The sequence below is a fragment of the Equus quagga genome, chromosome 7 (assembly GCF_021613505.1).
Source record: "Equus quagga isolate Etosha38 chromosome 7, UCLA_HA_Equagga_1.0, whole genome shotgun sequence".
Taxonomy (NCBI): domain Eukaryota; kingdom Metazoa; phylum Chordata; class Mammalia; order Perissodactyla; family Equidae; genus Equus; species Equus quagga.
Genome location: NC_060273.1, coordinates 118,018,509 through 118,038,557, shown reverse-complemented (window position 1 = coordinate 118,038,557; position 20,049 = coordinate 118,018,509). Strand labels below are relative to the sequence as shown.

The 20,049-nt window shown below is 34.1% G+C and overlaps 1 pseudogene; it reads right to left on the bottom strand.

Annotated features, from left to right (window-relative positions):
- Positions 1 to 771: 771 nt before the first annotated feature.
- On the bottom strand, positions 772 to 925 carry LOC124243106 (uncharacterized; annotated as a pseudogene).
- Positions 926 to 20,049: the final 19,124 nt, after the last annotated feature.

Below are 20,049 nucleotides of genomic sequence, written 5' to 3'. Positions count from 1 at the left end.
AACTTTTACGTGCTCTTGGGACCATATCCTCTTTGAAATAGTGTAAACAATTGTAGATACAATCAAAATGTATTTCAGAATTGCAAATAGATTTTCATTGCTCTTTTTTAAAAATGTAAGTCAATCCTTGTTTAATACCTATCATTTTTTCTAATGAGGAAAAAGGGAAAGATGTTTATGGGTGTGTGTGAAGGAAAGTGGAAAGTGCGTGTCTGCGTGTGTGTGTGTGAGAGAAAATATAGTGGCCCCTTTTTTGGTGGACTCGAATGGCCTAGATGTCATATTTTTATCGGACATTTAAAAGGATGGTTACTTGTGGGAGAAGAGCACAGTATGGTTGCTGCAGCCTATGGACAAAGCAAACAGAGAAAGAGTTTAATTGATGTTGATAATAAAAAAGATTGACCCTAAGACAGGCAGAAAATTACAGGAGCAGAGGCTCCATCTTCTTGGCAATCATAAATGTATTTTAACATCCTGATGCTTTGATTATCCATTAGGAACAATGGTAGTAACCGCTGTAACAAGTCAAAATAATGTCAGCATTATCTGAGTCACCTTCCTCTCCTCCCTAATATTACCATGTTGATGCAAAGAAGGATCATTTCCTGCTGTGTGGAAGTTGTTTATTTCTCCTAATGATATGGTATGAATGTGAACCTACAATACCAAATTATTGATTTCTTTTCAACCCAATCTTCCCAACTTTGAAATTAAACCCCAAGAAATGTTTCTCTGTACTTGCCTCAAGGAAGCGTTTTTTTACTTTTCCAGGGGAAAGTGAGAACACAGTCCCCCACTATCACCAATTATGCAGTCAAGTTTCCCAAAGTTGGGTAAATCGCAGAGGTCAGTGTTTCCAACTTGGATGGATGAAACTTGCCCTGGGAAAACCATCATGGTATCTCCCCTGACAGGTAAGTATTCAGGGCAGTGCTTTTAACCTGGCCTAGCTCTTATTAAAGATTTCAAAGTCTTGGAGCAATTTTGTTTGGGGCTGTGATAAGTGAGAGAAGACTGGAAGTAGCTTAGGGATCAAGACATAGATGTTGTTTCCCAGAAATCTCCGGACTGTTCCAGAATGAAGACCTTCCGGAGCAACTGCAGCCTGGACTGGACAAGGGCAATCCCTCTGGTACGGATTTATGCCCCTGGAGTTTCACTCCAAGTGTTCCATTTTCTTTAGGGGAAATGACTCAGTTTATAACCTTTCAGTTGTGTATCACAGTTCCATGTGGATTTGCCGATAATGGAGGTTCCTGGAGGTTTCTCAAAGTCGCAGTGTTGAGAGCCACCATCCAGCCTGACATTGACACTATTATTAGATGTCAGACACACAAGAACAGAAACTTTGCTTAGTCAGGTTATAGAAAATATCCATTATGTATTTTCCAAACTGGAATCAGCCAACAAAATTAATTTATTCTCTTTCAAACATCATCAACAAGCATGTAGTGAGGGACTACTGCCCACATATTTGGAGGAATACACAATAGATACAAACTCCACAGGAGGCACTCTAGGCAAATACATAAACGAATTTTAGGAATTAACTGGGCAAGCACTTCCTGGTCTTTTTGATTCCCAGAGGTTGGAGCACAGTAATTGATTTCCCAGACTCACTGAGTCAACATGAGACACAAGGATGAATAAAGCATAGTCCTTGACCTCAAGTAGACTGACAAACGTTGTAACAGGAGAAGAATTCTGTGATGAATATAACATTAAAAGTATCAGAAACGAGTGAAAATGAACTAATTTTGTTGAGATTTAACACACACATTCTTTCGTAAATGACTCAAACCATCCCTGTGAGGGAAGTGACAGTATCCCAGTGAGCAAAAAAGAAAATAAAACTTTGAAGTAAATCATTCAGTCTCACTCTGCTAATAAGTAGCAGATTTAGGATTTGAATTTCTGGGGTTTTGTTTTTTCATCTCTGAAGCCTGTGTGCTTCCATTATATCTACCAGAAACAAAGATACAGTTGAGAGTGGGCAGGAGGACAAATTCCTCCTGCAAGGTTGTAGGTAGAATCAAGAAAGATTTTGAGTTAAAAAAATGTTTCAAAGTTTGAGTAGGAGTTTAAGACACTGGGAAGATGAGGCACATTTTACTTGCAAGTGTTAGAGGCATGCTCACATGTTTTAGAGCAATCCAGAATATTTTTCTTCCTGTTTTGAAATATTTAGAGAATGTATCCATAACTGAATTTTCACATAAATACGAACCCAGTGTTTTACTATATGAAGAATGAGCTGCCACCAGTAATTTCATAAGTATGAAAATAAGTACAATAAAATAAAATCAGAAATTAAATACTGGATTCCAAAAACCTTCTTTTGTTTATTTGCAATGACAGGGAAAGAGCACTCTGCCTTCAAAGGGCTCACGGTCTGCTGTGCACTGTTGGTAACTGCAGAGATAGTTACTTGAAAATATTCCTAATGGTTATGTTTATCCTCGATTATAATTTAATATGAAATATTATGCAACCAGTTTTCACTAGACTTGCCCTAGGAAGAATTATTATCTGTAATGTTTGTCTTTTTGGACTATTTCTTTTCCTGCCTTTGATATTTTCCTATCTTCCATTAAAATAATTTGAAGTATCTAGTTTCTCACCCTACAACAACACTTCCTTGTCCCTTCTAATGACAAAACCAACATTTCACTCATCTCAATGATAAAGATAAATTGATGATTATACAGAGTGCTAACAATTTGAATTTAGTTTCTATACTTAAAGAATACTATTCCATGAACAAATAGGCGATTCTCCCCTTAGAAATCCAAGGATTGATATCAATATCAGAAAGAATGTTAACATAATACCATGTTAACAAGTTAAATATGAAATAACATGTAATAATTTAATAAATATATAAAAAGTAATTGCTAAAATTCAAAACCAAATCCTAACAAATCCATCTTACAATATAAAATAAAAGCTTTTCCTTGCAAAATAGAAAAGCAGTATTACAATCAATAGCAGCATTTATGCAAAATCTCTGAGTATGTGTGTATGTCTGAGCGTGTGTGCATTTTTTCTTTTTTGAGAAAGATTATCCCTGAGCTAATATCTGCTGCCAATCCTTCTCTCTTTTTTTTTGGCTTGAGGAAGACTGGCCCCGACCTAACATCCGTGCCCATCTTCCTCTTCCTTATATGTGGGATGCCTACCACAGCATGGCTTGCCAAGCAGTGCCACGTCCATATCCGGGATCTGAACCCACGAACCCTGGGCTGCTGAAGTGGAACGTGTGTACTTAACTGCTGCACCTCTGGGCCAGCCCCTCTGTGTGTGCATTTTTAAGAGAATAGGCACATAGCTGTTTTTAGAGTCATAAAGGGAATGGCTTAATTTTAATTAAATTAATTAAATTAATTTTAAAATCAGAAGGAATACTTCTGTATTATTAATAAAGCATTGAGATTTCTTGAGAATGAAAATATAAAGAAAAAATGAATGAGAAATAAATATTTGTTAGGAGTATGCATATATATGTGTATTACTGCTATGTGTGTATATACACACATATATGAAGTTATGTACGTAGAACATACATGTAAATCCATCATAGACTAATAAATATTTACTCATAAAGATATAAATTTTCTTATACTTTTCTATTCCAGTAATTAACAACAGCTTGAAAATATAATTTTAAAAAGGTAGAGATTCATCAGAGTAGCAATTATAGGAAATATTTAGGGATAAAACTGAATTTTAACATGTGGAGAAACTCTAGATGAAAACTGTATAATCCTATCATTGGAAGATTTAAATGAAAATTTTAATAATTGGAGATATAGAACATATTCCTGGAAGGGACTATTTTATATTACTAAAAATATCAGTTCTAACTATGTATATAAAACATTCCAATTTAAATACTGACATCAAAATTTGATTTGAACTTGTTAGTATGATTCTTTATAAAAAGTAAACTTGAAAAATGTTTATTTAGGGCCAGCCCTGATGGCCTAGATGTTAAAGAAGTTTGGCATGCTCTGCTTCAGCAGCCTGGGTTCGGTTCCTGGGCACGGGACCACATTACTCGTCTGTCAGTGGTCATTCTGTGGTGGCAGCTCACATTTAAAAAAAAGAAGATTGGCACTGAATGTTAGCTCAGGGCTAATCTTCCCATGCCACAACAACAACAACAACAAAAAATGTTTATTTAGAAGAAAATATGTAGGATTATTAAATGATAAAAAAGTGACTTTCCCTATCAGACATTAGAACATATTATTTGGCATCAATACATAAATATGGCATAACTTGTGCAACATTTTAAATATTAAGTGGGATATAAGATAAAGATTTAAAATAGCAATAATTGTATACCAACTCTTGTTATGTGAACAAACTTTCTAAGGAAAAACATGAAAGCAGAATTATTAAGTGTGTTTGGAATCAATATGGGAAAATGTTATTTTCATTTCTTACTCTCTTAATTTAAAATAAATGGCAGGTGCATTAAGCAGTGAAAATGAGCATTAAACAAAAGAAAAATTAGCAAGTAATGAAATAGAATAATTAACAGCTCTGTGGTGGAGTAACATTTTTATTTGTTTGAATTAATAAAAAATTCAAAAGGAGAGAGGATGAAATTTATATACATATCAATCTTCTGGGTAATAGGAAATAAAACCTAAATAAATGATAATATTGTTTGTTATATAAGTTATGCATATTTTCTTCAATATGATAATGATAATGTGTATTTGAATTTATAAAAAAGATTCAAGATTTCAAAGAAATTAATGGGCAAACAATATGATAATTTACAAAAGGGGAAATAAAATTGATAAAAGAATGGTGTAAATAGCTTCTCTAATTATCAAATCTAAAATAAAGCAATTTTAAAGTATTGTTTTACACAGTAAAAGTAGCAAGCAAGTGTACAAAACACCGAAATATCCAATGCTGGTGATACTGTAAAGAAATCGCCCTATTCATTCATTACTGCTAACTTAGAAATTTAGTACAGCCTTTCTGATAAGCAATACAGCAGAGAAATTAAATTGCTTTAGAGTTGAATATTTTATTTTCATTTCTAATTTTATCCCAGGTAACCAAACAGAAGCAAAACATCCTCAAATATACTCAAACATGTTTATTTTAGCCTTAATGATAGCAAATTATAAACAAAATAAAAATATCCAACACTAAAATATTTTACTAATATACAGTATAATCCAACAGAATATGCATAAGTACAGATGTATATGTACATATGTGTGTATGTATATCCATTACTATGAATTTGAAGGACATATAGAAAAACTAAAATGTTCATGATATAAGCTAGGTGAAAAACAGTATAAAAGGCATTACATTAATATTACAAATATATAAATATATGTGCCACAAATCATTGCCAGTTGATAGTAACAGGTTAATCACATAAATTAACCAACATTAATTCATTGGTTTGCTAATGTGTTAACATAACAAGATAATAAAATTCCTTGACTCTTACATCTCTTTGCCTTTCTGTTTACCTAAGCTGTACAAGATAAATAGCTATCATTTGTGCCCTGACTACATACAAAAGTAAATATTGACCCAAATGCTTGAATGAATAGATTTTGAAAAATAATGATTAAGTTGAAAATCATAGTAACAATTTTGGACACCATACTAAGTGACGTATATTTTAATCTTGTGGGCTTTCTCTAAACTCAAATGTTATATCAATGTGTTTATACCAATATCAATAGCTGAATATCAGTGTATTCAATCCACATATGGGGCCAATGCTCATTAAGATGATAGTGAATTTAAAGTAGGTGGAAGCATGATTTGCTAACTGCAAGTGATTCCATTGATTCATTTATTTATTCTTTCTTACTATAAATATTTCTTGAGTCTCTAGTATGTGCCCGATATCATTCAACCCCTAAATAAGACAGAAACCACCTCTGCCATTACTGAGCTGATAGTTTTTAGAGAAGAAAGGCAGTTGCCACAGACTCATTGGTGCCCTGCCTAGATCCTCTGGGATCTTTTTGTGGTTTGGTGTGCCTAAACTCCAACTGCCATGGTAGAATTCTGCTGTAATGACTTACGTCGGTAACCTTTTTAGGAGTTTTGTTTTGAGGGTACTGGAGTCATCTTGCTTGGAGATGACTAGGAATTAAGCCTCGACCTCTCCTCTGCCTGGAGGCGGACTGCGGGCAATGTCTGACTGATGCTGGGTATAAAGGTCTAATAACCTTACTTCAAGGCAGGATATACTCCGTGGGACAATTTATGTTCCAAAGCTCCCCTATGGGATGAGGCTGAAGTTAAACTTTACTTCAACTACATCTTTGCTAAACTTTCTCCTCTTAGCTATTCTGTTTCCGTCACTCCCACACGAGTTTCCTGTGAAAGTGCTCTGTTAGAAAGTTACTTGCCTCACGAATCCCATCTCAGACTGTGCTCATAGAAAGTCTAATCTAAGATAATGGCTAAACAAGTAATTACAATTATGTATTATGTGTGCTATGACAGGTGAAGAATAGAAAACTCTGGGTACACAATGTTAGGAGTCTTATCCTAGAGAGTCAGAGGTGTTTTCCTTGAGGAAAGCACGTTTAAATTGAGACCCTACACTTTTTATCTATTTTGTTTTATAATAGCATGACGTACATTTGTGAAATGGCTGGCTGCAGCCGATGTCGGTAGTCTTTGATCATGACCATCATGAAATTAAGGGCTCCGTATCACAATTAAACTCTTTTTCGCATGAGTTTCAAACTATAATCACTGGTCACTGAGGGGAGTGAAACGACCATACAGAGTGGCAAGTTACCCAGGCACAATACTGATCTCTGTACATTAGGAACTGCCTTAGGAAACATCCATGAAACTATACCATTGAGCGTGTCCTTCAACCTGCACGTGTATACATATGTACATGTAGTTCTCCACGTGTGCATATTTCATAATTAACATATTCATTTTGGTAAAGGAAACTTGCCTGTAGCATTTGGGTGGTGACCAAAATGATACTATGTTTATCATGACTCTGTTATAAGCCTCTAGAGCTATGCTTCTGCTTAATGTCATAGAAATAATGCTTTTCTTAAATCAAATTTTGGAGTTAAAATCCATATTGTGATGTAGAGAAAAAGGCTACCGATTCTCACTTATATCATATATATTCTATTTAAGGCACAGACTATAAGTGTAAGACGCACAGTCACTGAGGTCTTGGAGGAGAGAGGGGTTACAACTTTAAAGAGAAAAGCCATCTGTCTGCATGGCAGTTATGATGACATCAAATAAGAAGGTAAACAATCCTACTGCTTTTTTTTTGGTGAAGAAGATTGGCCCTGAGCTGACATCTATGCCAATCTTCCTCCATTTTATATGTGGGACACCGCCACAGCATGGCTTGATGACCGGTGTATAGGTTGCACCTAGGATCGGAACCTGTGAATCCCAGGCCACTGAAGGGGAGCACGTACACTTAACCACTATGCCACTGGGTCAGCCCCCCTACTGCTTTTAATTGTTATGGTGCACTAGACTCTAGAAAGCACAATTATATTATATACAATTTTCAAATGGTTATTATCATGCCCAAAACACATTAAAATATTATTGATAAAAGGCAAATAATAATTAAAGCCAGTGATTTCTGTATTCCAGTGTTTACAAGGCAAAATAAATTTAGCAAACATATCTAGCATGATTATATTTGAAATAATTCTATTTTAGGGTGTACAATAAGATTTATCTATTAAAAGGCACATCTTAAAATTCTCTTTGTGTCCTTAAAGAAAAAGACATAGAGGTGTCAAATAACTAGCTGAGGAGGTCACAGGACACTGTGGCCATTGTGAGGGTTGTAAGTATGTTTAGGTTCTCATATTAAGGTGTTATTTTAAACACCAGAATCTATAACTTTTGAGAAAATAAATAAAACATCTCCCAAATTCTAGGAAAATAAATTAAACATTTAAATATGATGTTTGTCACATCCTATGGGAAAAGATATGCTTTAATATTAATAGTTTTGTCAGTATATTTATATCATAATCTTTGGTTGAACTTTATTTTAGAGACTTTTGAATTTCGTAAGTATAACAGAGGAAATAATAGTCTATTATATGGCAAAATTTGAAAAAGTAGTTGTAAACTTTGTCTTTTTCTTTTCAAACTAACAGTAGATAAAATTTTTATCATTGTTATTAAAAGCATTTCAAAAGTTATAATAGAAAGCATTTTCCAAACATTTACAAGAGAAAATAGAGGAAAGAAAATATTTGCACTAAGGAGTGGTTTAAATGCCATTGTAAGTGGAACTATGGTAGGAGTTAAACATTCAATTATTTTAGTAAAGCTTCTTTCTTATTTATTTATTTTTTTAAATCAGCTCAGCTAAAAGCTCAACAAATTGTAAAACTGAAGGGCTCTTGAGTCCACGGCTCTTTGAAGGGAATAGACTAACCTGATATTTTTCCTAGTCCCACAGTAAATTAATTACTTAGGGCTTATGTGGTTTTATGCAGGACAGAATCATTCTGGAGATGGGAGTTGTTTATATGAAAAGGTATATTAAAGTCAGAATCTAGGCAAGAGAGTAGTGAGTAATATGCAAAACAGAAATGCTAAGCACAGCTAATCAACAACCTAAAAATTTCAGAATGTAAAGTTAGAGTAAATGCTGTAGAAATTTAGCTGAGACAACTGTATCTTGTATCCTTAATATTATTACATATCATCTTCTGATGAGTAAGTCAACTGAAGCTTATTCATTAAGGACCTCATGCCCAAAAGTCTACTAATTGAATAAAGCAATATAGAGCAAAGCAGGCTCATACTCCAGTTGAGGAAATGGGACATAATAAAATTAATGCATCTTAAAAGATAAGTGCATAATATTATTACAAATAATAATGTACTTAGTTTTATAGCAAGGATAGAGAATGAGATGCCATATAAACTTAAATTTTCAGATGTGGTATTTAATATCTTCAAATAGCATATATGAAACTCAGATCTGTGTACCTACCCTCCAACTTAGGAAATAAAATAGTAGCCACACATTTGAAGCTTAGTATATTCTCTTCCTTCATCAGATGCCCCTCCCCTACTGAGATTACTATTATCTTGAAATTTGTGCTTATTAATAGTCCCTCTCTTTTGTATTATGAATTTATCTTATATGTCCCTATACTTCATCATATGAATATGTTACAAATTATCCATTCTCTTGTCTATGGATATTAGATTATTCATAGCTTGTCACTATTTTGAACAATGTTGATGTGTATATTCATTTCACATTTTCAGAGGTTTAGAATAAACTTTTATGTATGAGAATGGTCTTTAATTTTGTAATAAAGTCTTAATTGTATATTAAGGAGGTACATCCTCAGAATGACTTTTGAGAATCTTCCTGCTTTTCCTATTCTATGGAAGAATTTGTGCAGGATTGAAATGATCTGTTCTTTGAATGTTTGGTAGAACTTCCCTATTAAACTACGTGTGACTTTCTTTGTAGGAAAATTTTGAATTACTAATTATTTTTTCCTTTTGGTTACAGAACTCTTTGGATTCTATTTCAGATCAAATCAGGTAACAATTTATTTAGAAATTTGTCTATTTTTTTGTATGTTTTCAAATATATTGACATAAGTTATTCAGTCTGTTATTATTTAAAAATCTCTACTGCATTTGTGTTTATATCCTTTTATTAATTCCTAATATTTAATTGTTACCTTTTGTTTTATTCTTCTTAATCAGTCTTGCTAGAGAATTCTCAATGTTATTAGTGAAGTCTTTTTATAGGACAAATTCTGACTTTTGTTTGATCTTCTCTATTCTGTCTTTGTTTTATATTATATTTGTGATACTATATTTATTAATACATTATTTCTGCTTCCCTTGGGTTTATTAGGTCAATCTTTTACAAATTCCTTTTGTTGGATGCTTAGTTTATTATCTTCAGCCATATATGGAGAGAGTTGTGTTAAAATCTCCTATTCTCGTTATGGACTTTGCAATTTATTCTCATAGTCCTTCATTTTTGCTTTATGTATTTTGAAGCTATGTTTTTAGGTGCACAGGAATTTGGAATTATTATATCTTGTTGGTGAATTAAAAGATATTATCAATGTAAGTAGTTTCTTTTTCTCTCTACTAATTATTTTGCCCTAAAGTTTATGTTGTCTGAAATTAAACGGTCATATCAGATTTTTATGGTTGCTATTTTCTTGGTATATGATTTCTTCCATCCTTTTATTTTGCACCTTTCCATGCCATGGTTACCAGTGTTTCTTATGAATAGCATATAGTGGGATTTTGTTTATATCCAGTCTAGCTCTTAAATGAAAGTTCAGAATGCTTTAACTCCAATCATCCTCTTATCATCTTACGTGGTATTATTGTCCAGGATTTTTGCATTATTTTGATTTTTTTCCATTTTTTAACCTCTGAGTTAGACATTATTATTATTTATGCTGCCAACATTACTTTAGATTTACCATTTGTTCACCATTTTTTCTAGGTTGATTTTCTTTCTTCCTAAAGTCCATCTTTAATATTTCCTTTAGTGAGGATCTGGTTCAATTAAACTCTCAATTTTTGTTATCTAAAAATACTCTTCTTTTCATTTGTTATGGAAAGATAATTTCTCAGAGTACATAATTCTATTCTGATTTACTTTATTTTATTTCTTAAATAAAATATTCCATTGAGTTAGGGCTTGTACTGTTTCTATTAGTCAGATTTCAATTTACTTCTGATGGGCAAATTTTTTTTACTGCTTTTAAAATATTCTCTTTCTCTTTTGCATTATACATTTGACTGTGGTAAGTCTAAGTACTGGCTTATTTTTATTTACCCTGCTTGAGAATTATTGTCCTTCATGTATCTGGAGCTTATGCCTTTCTGGAAAATTCTTACTGCCTTTGTAATATTCTATATTTTCTGTTTTTCTAAAATTCCTCTCTTCCTAGAATTCTTTGATGAATTTTGAACCTTCTTTTGCTTTTTTCCAGGTTTCATAAACTCTCTCAACTAAATTTTCTTTGTGCTGTATTCTCTGTAATTTATTCAGATCTATCTCACAGTTGAGTAATTTTTCATTGACCTAAATTTGATGGACTTTTAACTTCCATCTCTCTCTCTCTCTCTCTCTCTCTTTCTTTCTCTCTCTCTCTATCTAATTGTCTATCTGAAGAGGCACTGCAAAGAAGGAAAAAAATGCAGAAAAGAGAGGGGAGCGGTCCTAATTTCTCAACTTCACTTGGAATTAACAAGGCTGAAGTTCTAATCCTGAAGGAATATAGTAAGTTATTTACCTATCTGCAGAGGAGTCTCTTCCTCAGCTATTTTCTGCTAAAGCATTAAGGTTTAATCTTTTTGTTTGACTATTTTATTCCCATTCTGAATGTTAGCTCCTCCCCCTTTTATGAGTTACTAAAAATAAAGGTTATACTCCTAATAACCTTTCATATAAATAAAAGAAGATTCATTACCCAAAGAACAAATAATGCGGCTAGGACACTATGCAGGTTAGCCAAAGATAATGTTCCATTTGAATTCCTTGCCTAGTGTCTTTTAAAAATATTTTCTGATATAGCTGTCTTCAGGCAGGCTTTTAGATTCAAGACAGCAGTCAAGGAAGATAATTGGATACTCATTTTCACCTACAGTCTGACCCTGGGGACATCCTAAATACCTTTTTGGGTCTTTTTGATTGTTGTGCCAGAACTGAAATGCTCGCACTAAAAATGGCCCCTCCACACTAACTCATCATTAACCTAGGCAAGTGATTTAGTGCTTTTCTAATTATTAGTAAACAAGGAATAAGTGATGGAATTCAGGCAATAGGGTATGTGTAAAGTTGACTGCTATCATTCTTGCAAACTTGCCTGTCTGGCCATTGGAGAAGAGTAGGGAAATATTCAGGAGTTGAGATTATAGATTCATCTAAATAAATGGAGGATTTAGGATAGCAATGCATTCCTATTCTTTATCTTTGCCTGTAATGTTTTCCTAATATTTTTATTTGGAATGAGAAACAGGATAGTCTTCTCAGTTATAAAGGCTCACTCTTTCCGAGGCTTTGCAATCGTGCTAGTCAAAATGACAAATGCTTATATTATGTTGGATATGTGTATGCTTTGCAGACTACTACATGGAAAACATGACTGCCACACTGTAGAAATACCTCCTAACAAGAACAAGAACAACAAAAACCTTGGACTTTTCCTGCCCCAAACCACATCTGAGGTTTCCTAGCTGATCCTTTGGCCTTTCCAATTTATCCTCCCTTCTGCTAGCACAGTTATTTCTCCAAGATGCCCATCTGATCACCTCTCCCTCCTTAGTATTTTGATGTTCCCCCTTATTGATTAGGATTAAGTTTAAGCCTCTTTGTCTTATATACAAGCCTCTTCATGACAGACTTCTTGTCAGACACAGCTTGCCATTCCTTTAGTCTTCCCCACGAGCAGGTCTTAGAAGAGAGCAAATTCTCTTGTGACTTTGCACAACGTTCTCATTGTGTGTAGTGCTGTTCTGATTCCCATCGTTCCTCACCGTTACTCCTAGAGTCCTCCCAGTGTTTTCCTCTGTCTCTGTAACTTGGGACTGTCCTGTGGGATGCAGTCTGTGCCTCTTCAGTCTGGGCTGGATGGTTGTTCTCTGAGTTCTCTCAACATAGTATGCAGGGCACTTTATTATAATTATCCGCTTATTTGACTGATTCTCTTTACTGTTCTCTGACTTTTAGATAAGGAGCTCATTGAAGGCTCTGGCTGTGCTTTGTCATCTCAGCTTCTCCAGTGCCCAGCTTAGTGATAAACATTAAGTAAGTGAAAAAAAAAAAGCACCACCATTCTGGCTTAATTACTAGGATTAAAATAAATGCCTTATTAAATTATAGAAAATGATGCTTGAATGCATCTGCTGTAGAGCTTCTACTGTCCTTCTCAGAAGAACAGTGTATGGTGACTTAGCTTAATAAGAAGGGCAAAATGGTTAGCAGACCTGAGCGTCAACACGGGTGTAATCTTTTTAATTGCTCTTCTCAACTTATCTTTAGTTAGGGAAGGCTTTACAAAGTTAATTTGACCTACATCAAAACCTTTTCGTGGCAACAACGGTGGAATTCAGAATAAGTTATACTTATTATATATAAAAATTTTAGGGTTGGAAACTGATTAACATCAGAGAATATAGAAGTTTATTACTTGCTCTGACTCCTTTCTCAGTTATTCAAATCCTCCATTCTATTACTTCCTGGTCTAGAAAAGCTGATATTAAAAACAAACAAAAACCAAAAACCTTGTTGAATTAAACACAGTGTGTATGTTTTCACCTCTGCTTAACATATTTGTGGACATATTTATATAATTTACATAAGTAGATGTTCAGTATCTATCTTACAGATATTCAGTTATGTCTTAACTGGAAATTTGTAAAGGGTAACTCTCATAAATTCAGTTTACACGTGCCTGGCTTAGCACCATAACAGATGGGTAATACATGTTTTTTTATAATGATGTTAAAATGTTCACTTGCAAAGGTGGGCTGTGGTCACATAATCTTCCTATTCCCTGTTCAATGAATAATTCAAGTAGTAGCCTTCACACTACTCATAAGATTGAGAAGATATATCTATTCCCAAGTCTTGTCTTCTGTTATTGAGATGTAAGGAGCTACTGCAAATGCAGAGTCTCTGGGGCCTTGTTACAGGGGCTAGCTTCAAGTTCTCTTTGTGAACTCAAAAGGATATGCCAGGAGAAACTTCAGAATAGAATACTAGTGAAAAAGCAGGCACAGTTTCAAGGGCAGTGTCCAAATTATATGGAAAGTGTATGTGTATTTAGCAAAATACTGTGTATGCCTCTGTGTGTGTGTGTGTGGGGGGGGGGTTCCTTCATTTATTTTGTGTTTTATGAACATAACCAAATATTGAAATCTCTTTGTGGACGTCATTTGAAAATATATAATCTTACACACAGAAATGTACATGGCAGACTTTAAAATTATGTTTTACATATGATTTTAATATGGAGCTAAACATTAATTAGATACCTGTAATTAACATATTATATGAGAATCTCTAAAAATTATTTATGAATTTATCTGTGGGGAGCCAAGCAATAAGGAAATGTAAACTGAAATGCAAAGCTATGTATGACTATCTGAATGATCTTGTAACAATTATCCTTTGGACAACAGCAAAGTAAGCCATTCATTAGGTTCCCGAACTATGACCATTAAAACAGTATCTATTAGATCAAAAGAAGATAATCTGAGAAGTAGCTATATTTATATTTAATGGAAAGTTTTCCTCCTTGAACAAAAAATTTGCATCTCTGTGTTAGTTGAGCCTTCAAATTTCACTCCAAATCTGTAAAAATAAATATAGCAAAACTATTTTTCTATGTTTCTAAAAGATATTAAGTGTTTCATGAGAGGAAATAGCATTAAATTTTAATGATGAATTTCCCATAATCATGAACAAACAACTTATTGGATTTTTTCCTCCCTGGGTTCTGATTTAATGAAAGCAACCATTTTCTACACTACTAACTTTCCTATTTCAAGTCTTGCCTGGAAAGAAAGTCCTAGGTGAGTATTCTTAAAAATATTGCTTCATTTACAATTTTGAATAATACTTTCATAAGAAGTCTGATGACAAAGACAGCCCAAACAGGAAAAACAATAGAAAACTTTATGACGTATAAAATGAATTCTTCAAAAGAATTTTGTTTCAAAATGCCAAGGGTTATAAGTCAAATATATGCTGCACATATTACTATTTATTACCTTGCATTGGCTGAAATTCATCTCTTCTGACAACCCTGGGTAAATCATGTTACATATTTCATAAAATATGAGTGCTGGTCCTTTTTCTGAAGATGCCACTTAGTGTGTGAACCCACTGCCATTGGCTGCATCTCACTTGCTGTAAGCTCCCTTAAGACCACTGCTGCTGCAGAGTCCTATGTCAGTTGAATCAGAGAAGAAAAGGTATTTATAGAAAACATATGCAAAAGGTTGATAGCTCGTCCAGTTTTTAGTGCACAGACTGACAGCTAAATACAAATTGAGAAATGTAAGTTTCACTTGGAGCAAATTTACTGGGTGAAAACCTCATTTTTTCATTTCATTTGAATACGTTCACTGCTTCTCAGAATATGCAACTTTATAGTGAGCATATTTTTTATTCTTGAAGGCTCATTATTTTACAGTGAGGTTACTGAACCTAGACCACGTAGAGCGGATTACCCAGCATAATATTAATCAAAATATACACGGCAAATGGGCTTCCAAACAGTGCCAAGTAGGCATCTGCTTTTAACACAGAATAAAAAAGTGCATTTAGCTCCTTTAAAAAAAAGGTATTATGGGCAATTTGTTTTTAAGCCATCTCACTAACACTATTAACTAGCATATAATTTAATGTACTCCCAAGCAACTTGACTTTTACTGTATCCCTTCAAAACATTCATTTGTAAAAGCAACTTGATATAAAAGATGGCTTTGACCCTGAGAAAAGATTTGAATCGTTAAGAATAAATTAAATGATTTTTTAGACAAACGTAACAGTTACTTTGGGGCTTGCAAAGTAACATATTTTCTGTTGCTATTTATGATATGATATTTCATAGGGAAAAATAAAGCCAGTGCTGTTTCTAATGGTGTAATTTATGTCCTCTGAGTAAGCCATATCAACTTTGTAAGTTTTGCTTAAATTTGAACAGAGTTGCCAGATCCCTAAATATTTCTAAACAAACCAATGAGAGGAGGGCCTCTAAGTTTTTATAAGAGAGAAATAAATTCTATTATGTCTGTTTAGGAAATTTTGGACAGGTTAGTGGATACTGGATTTTGTACTATCTTTATATGTTTTCCTTATAGAGAAAAGGAAACCAATTCACTTCCATTGAAATGTCGCCAATTTTATGCTAAATAGGCAATGGGGATAATGACAGGAAAATAAAAAATACCTAGGCTAAGAAGTATAAACAAGCTAAAAATTGTGAAATTTAATTGGGTGAAATTTAGAATGGGAAGTGGCAAACAAAACAAATTTTAAAAGTAATGCAAGGGTGCACGCTCCTTTTAAAGAAGTGAAAATATTCGAGAATAATAGTATTAAGTGAAAACCAACAATAAAACCTTGACATCACCTCCCATCCTCCTGCCATGAGATTCCACTATCCTACTGTAGATAACTATGATAAATAATTAGGGAGAGAATCGTTTAAGGCCTTTTTCTAATATTTTCATAACTGTGTCTTTGTCTATATCTATATCTTGGGTGCATAAGTGTGCCTATGTACATAAAGGAAGTACACATTACATACGTTTATACATATAGTCCACATACAATTTTCTTTTCACTTAAAACAGACGTCAACACTTTGGTTTACATGTCTTTTATTTTCCCTACTTTTGTATACTAATTTCGAGTGTGAATGGGACTAAGTATATTAAATAACAATTTCCCTACTGATAGACATTTGGATTATTCTAATTTTTGTTACAAACAATCTAAATAAATCCTCGTGTCTGTGAGATACATTTCTAAGTAATTGTTTGGTTTTCATACATGTTGCAAAGTTATCTGCAAAAGGTTTGTACTAGTTTGTATTCCTCCCTGCAACCGTTGAAAAGAGCATTGCTTCTTTCACATCCTCATCAAAATTTAAATATTATCAACCTTTATTTTTTGTTAATCTACTGGTAGGAATTTTCATTGTTTAAAACATGAATTTCCATTATTACTAATGAAGTAGAGCATTTTTATATGTTTATTGTATACACACACATATATAATCTCACATAGATTATAATCTTAAATCCAAAAAAACCAACTCATCCCGGTGGATTCTATTTTCTTTATTTTGCAAAAGAGAAAACATGGTTAAGAAGTGTTAACTGACTTGCTGGAGGCCACCTCACTAACAGGTGCCAGAGTTGGGAGCTTCAAATCCCGCCCAACCAGCTCCAGAGCTGGAGTTTCTTGCACTCCACTGCACTGCAACCGCCGTCTCCATCCTCTGCTCATGGCTGTCTGAGCGCTGAAACAAGAAGGCAGAGCATCGCCTTGTTTGACCTCAGCTGGGAGCGCATATATAGGGCAATTCAGATTTTTCACAGCTCTGTGCATCTCCACGAGTGACTGTGAGAGCCTACTGAGTTTTGATTTGAGATTCCAAATAAACTTCAGGGAGCAGGAGAATTCTCAAATATGTAATTGCAAATAATGAGGATCAACTGTATATACACGCTCTATGTGTAATGCACATACATAATACAATATATATTTGAATTGCTTTTTAAAATATTCTATGGAGTTGTTTTCTTTTTCTTATTCTTTTTTGGAATATATTTCTAGGTTATATATATTATTCTTTCTTTATTACATATTTCCTACACATTTTCTCTCAGTTTGGACCTCTGGTTTTAAGTCTGTTAATAGTATCTTTAATCACAAAGGAAATTTAAGTTTCTGAGTCAAATATGTCGATCTTTCCATTACGTCTTTTGGTACTTCTGCACCACCTAAAAAAAAAGACATAGCCCTCTTTTCTGAACTTTTAACACTAATACACCTTGAATTAATTTTTGGTACACATAATGGTGTTGGCATTTTTAGTCATCTTTTTTTTTCCAATAAGAAAGTCATTTTTCCTGAAGATATTGTTCAATTTATCTGTCATTTCCCCTGAATTCAAATGCCCCATTTATTCATATATATATGTATGTATGTGTATATATATATATATATATATATACAATCATATATATATCAACAGACATCCTGTTTTAATGGTTCTACTTTTACAATATGTGATAGGAAAAACTCTCTCCTCACAACTTTTCTTTATCAGAATTGTCATGATAATTCTTTAACATTTTCTAGAGATAATTAATATTAACTTTTTAAATTCCATAAACAGTTTTGTTGTATTTGCATTAAAATCTATTAGTTATCTATTACTGTATAATAAATTACTCCAAAATTTAGCAGCTTAAAATGACTATACTACTAACTTTATTTTTTTTAAAGATTGGCACCTGAGCTAACATCTTTTGCCAATCTTTTTTTTTCTTCTTCTCCCCAAAGCACCCCAGTACATCATTGAATGTTCTGGTTGTGGTGAGTGGGACGCTGCCTCAGCATGAGCTGATAAGCAGTGCCATGTCCACACTCAGGATCCGAACCAGCGAAAGCCTGGGCCACCCAAGTGGAGTGCGTGAACTTAAACACTAGGCCGGCCCCTAACATTATTAAGTTAAAAAAAGGATTATCTCAGAGTTTCTGTGGATCAGGAGTCCTGGCCTGGCTTTGCTAGATGCCTCTGCCTCAGGTCTTTCATAAACCTGCAGTCAAGGTGTCAGCTGGGGCTGCGGTCATCTCAAGGCTGGACTGGGGTAGGATCTACTTCCCAGCTGGTGTCAGGATTCAGTTCCTCATGGACTGTTGCACTGAGACTTTATTTTCTCTCACCTGTTGGCCAAAGCCTGCCCTCAAGTTCTTGCCACATGGGCTTCTGTATAAGTCAACTTACAACATGGCGACTGACTTCTCTGAGAACCAGCCACAGAGCGAGTGAGAGAGGGTGAGCAAGACAGAAACCAAAGTCTTATTGTAATCTAATTTCAGAAAGGACAGCCCATCACTTTTGCCATATTCTATTTATTAGAATTGAATAACTAGGTCCTGCCCACTCAAGAGGAGGGCAGTATGCAAGGGCATCAATACCAGGGGGTGGGCATCATCAGGGTTTTAGAGGCTGCCTACCACAAATGCATAGAATAACTGAGGCCAGCTTTGGAATACAGAAGAATATGCTGAGTTTCCTCGGTTGAATAATTCTTTTTTTATATTCTTTAATTATTTTGTTATTGTGAATAGGATTTCACAAATTTCCCATTGGAGTCGGTCTTGCTGTTATAGAAAAGTTTCTCTCCCTTAGAGTATGAAATATTTATCTTATAAATTGCATTTTTAAAGAATTTTCTCTATTAGCATTTTTTGTTTGCAAATAGAGTGGTTTAAATTTATGCCTTTTAAATATTGACACTTCTTACCTATTTTTCTTATTGCATTTCATTGGCTAGAACAGTCAAAACAATACTCTCTAGTGGTAGTGGTAGCAACATCTTGTGTTGTTTTGACTTTATCACCTATTTCCTATAATTATCAAATTATAATGTTTTTCTTCTTTTGATCTGATAATGTACTACACTGCATAGATTTCCTGATGTTGAAGCCATCTTTATGTTTATTTATAATTATTTTATTGAGGTCACCTTGGTTTATAACATTGTGTAAATTTCAGGTGCGCATTATTATATTTTAATTTGTGTATGGACTGCATTGTGTTCACCACCAAAAGTCTAGTTTCCATCCATCACCAGACATATGTGCCCCTTTACCCCTCTCCTCCTCCCCCTGTCCCCTTCCCCTCTGGTAACCAGCAACCTGTTCTCCTTATCTTTGTGTTTGTTTGTTCATCTTCCACAGATGACTGAAATCATACTGTAGTTTTTTTCTCTGTCTGACTTATTTCATTTAGCCTAATACCCCCAAGTTCCACCCATTTTGTCAAACAGCATAATTTTGTCTTTTTTATGGCTGAGTAGTATTCAATTGTATAAAATACCACATCTTCTTTATCCAGTCATCTGTTGATGGGTACTTGGGTTGCTTCTAAGTCTTGGCTGTTTTGAATAACGCTGTGATGAACATAGGGGTGCATAAATCTCCTTGAATTGTTGATTTCATGTTCTTTGGATAAATACCCAGCAGTGGGATAGCTGGATCATATGGTATTTATACTTTTAATTTTTTGTGAAAACTTTATACTGTTTTCCATAGTGGTTGCACCAGTTTGCATTCCCAGCAGCAGTGTTCCAGGGTTTCCTTTTCTCCACATCCTCTCCAACACTTGTTCCTTCTTGTCCTTTTAATAATACGTATTCTAATGAGTGTGAGGTGATTTCTCATTGTAGTTTTGATTTGCATTTCCCCAATAATGAGTGATGTTGAACAGCTTTTCATGTGCCTGTTGG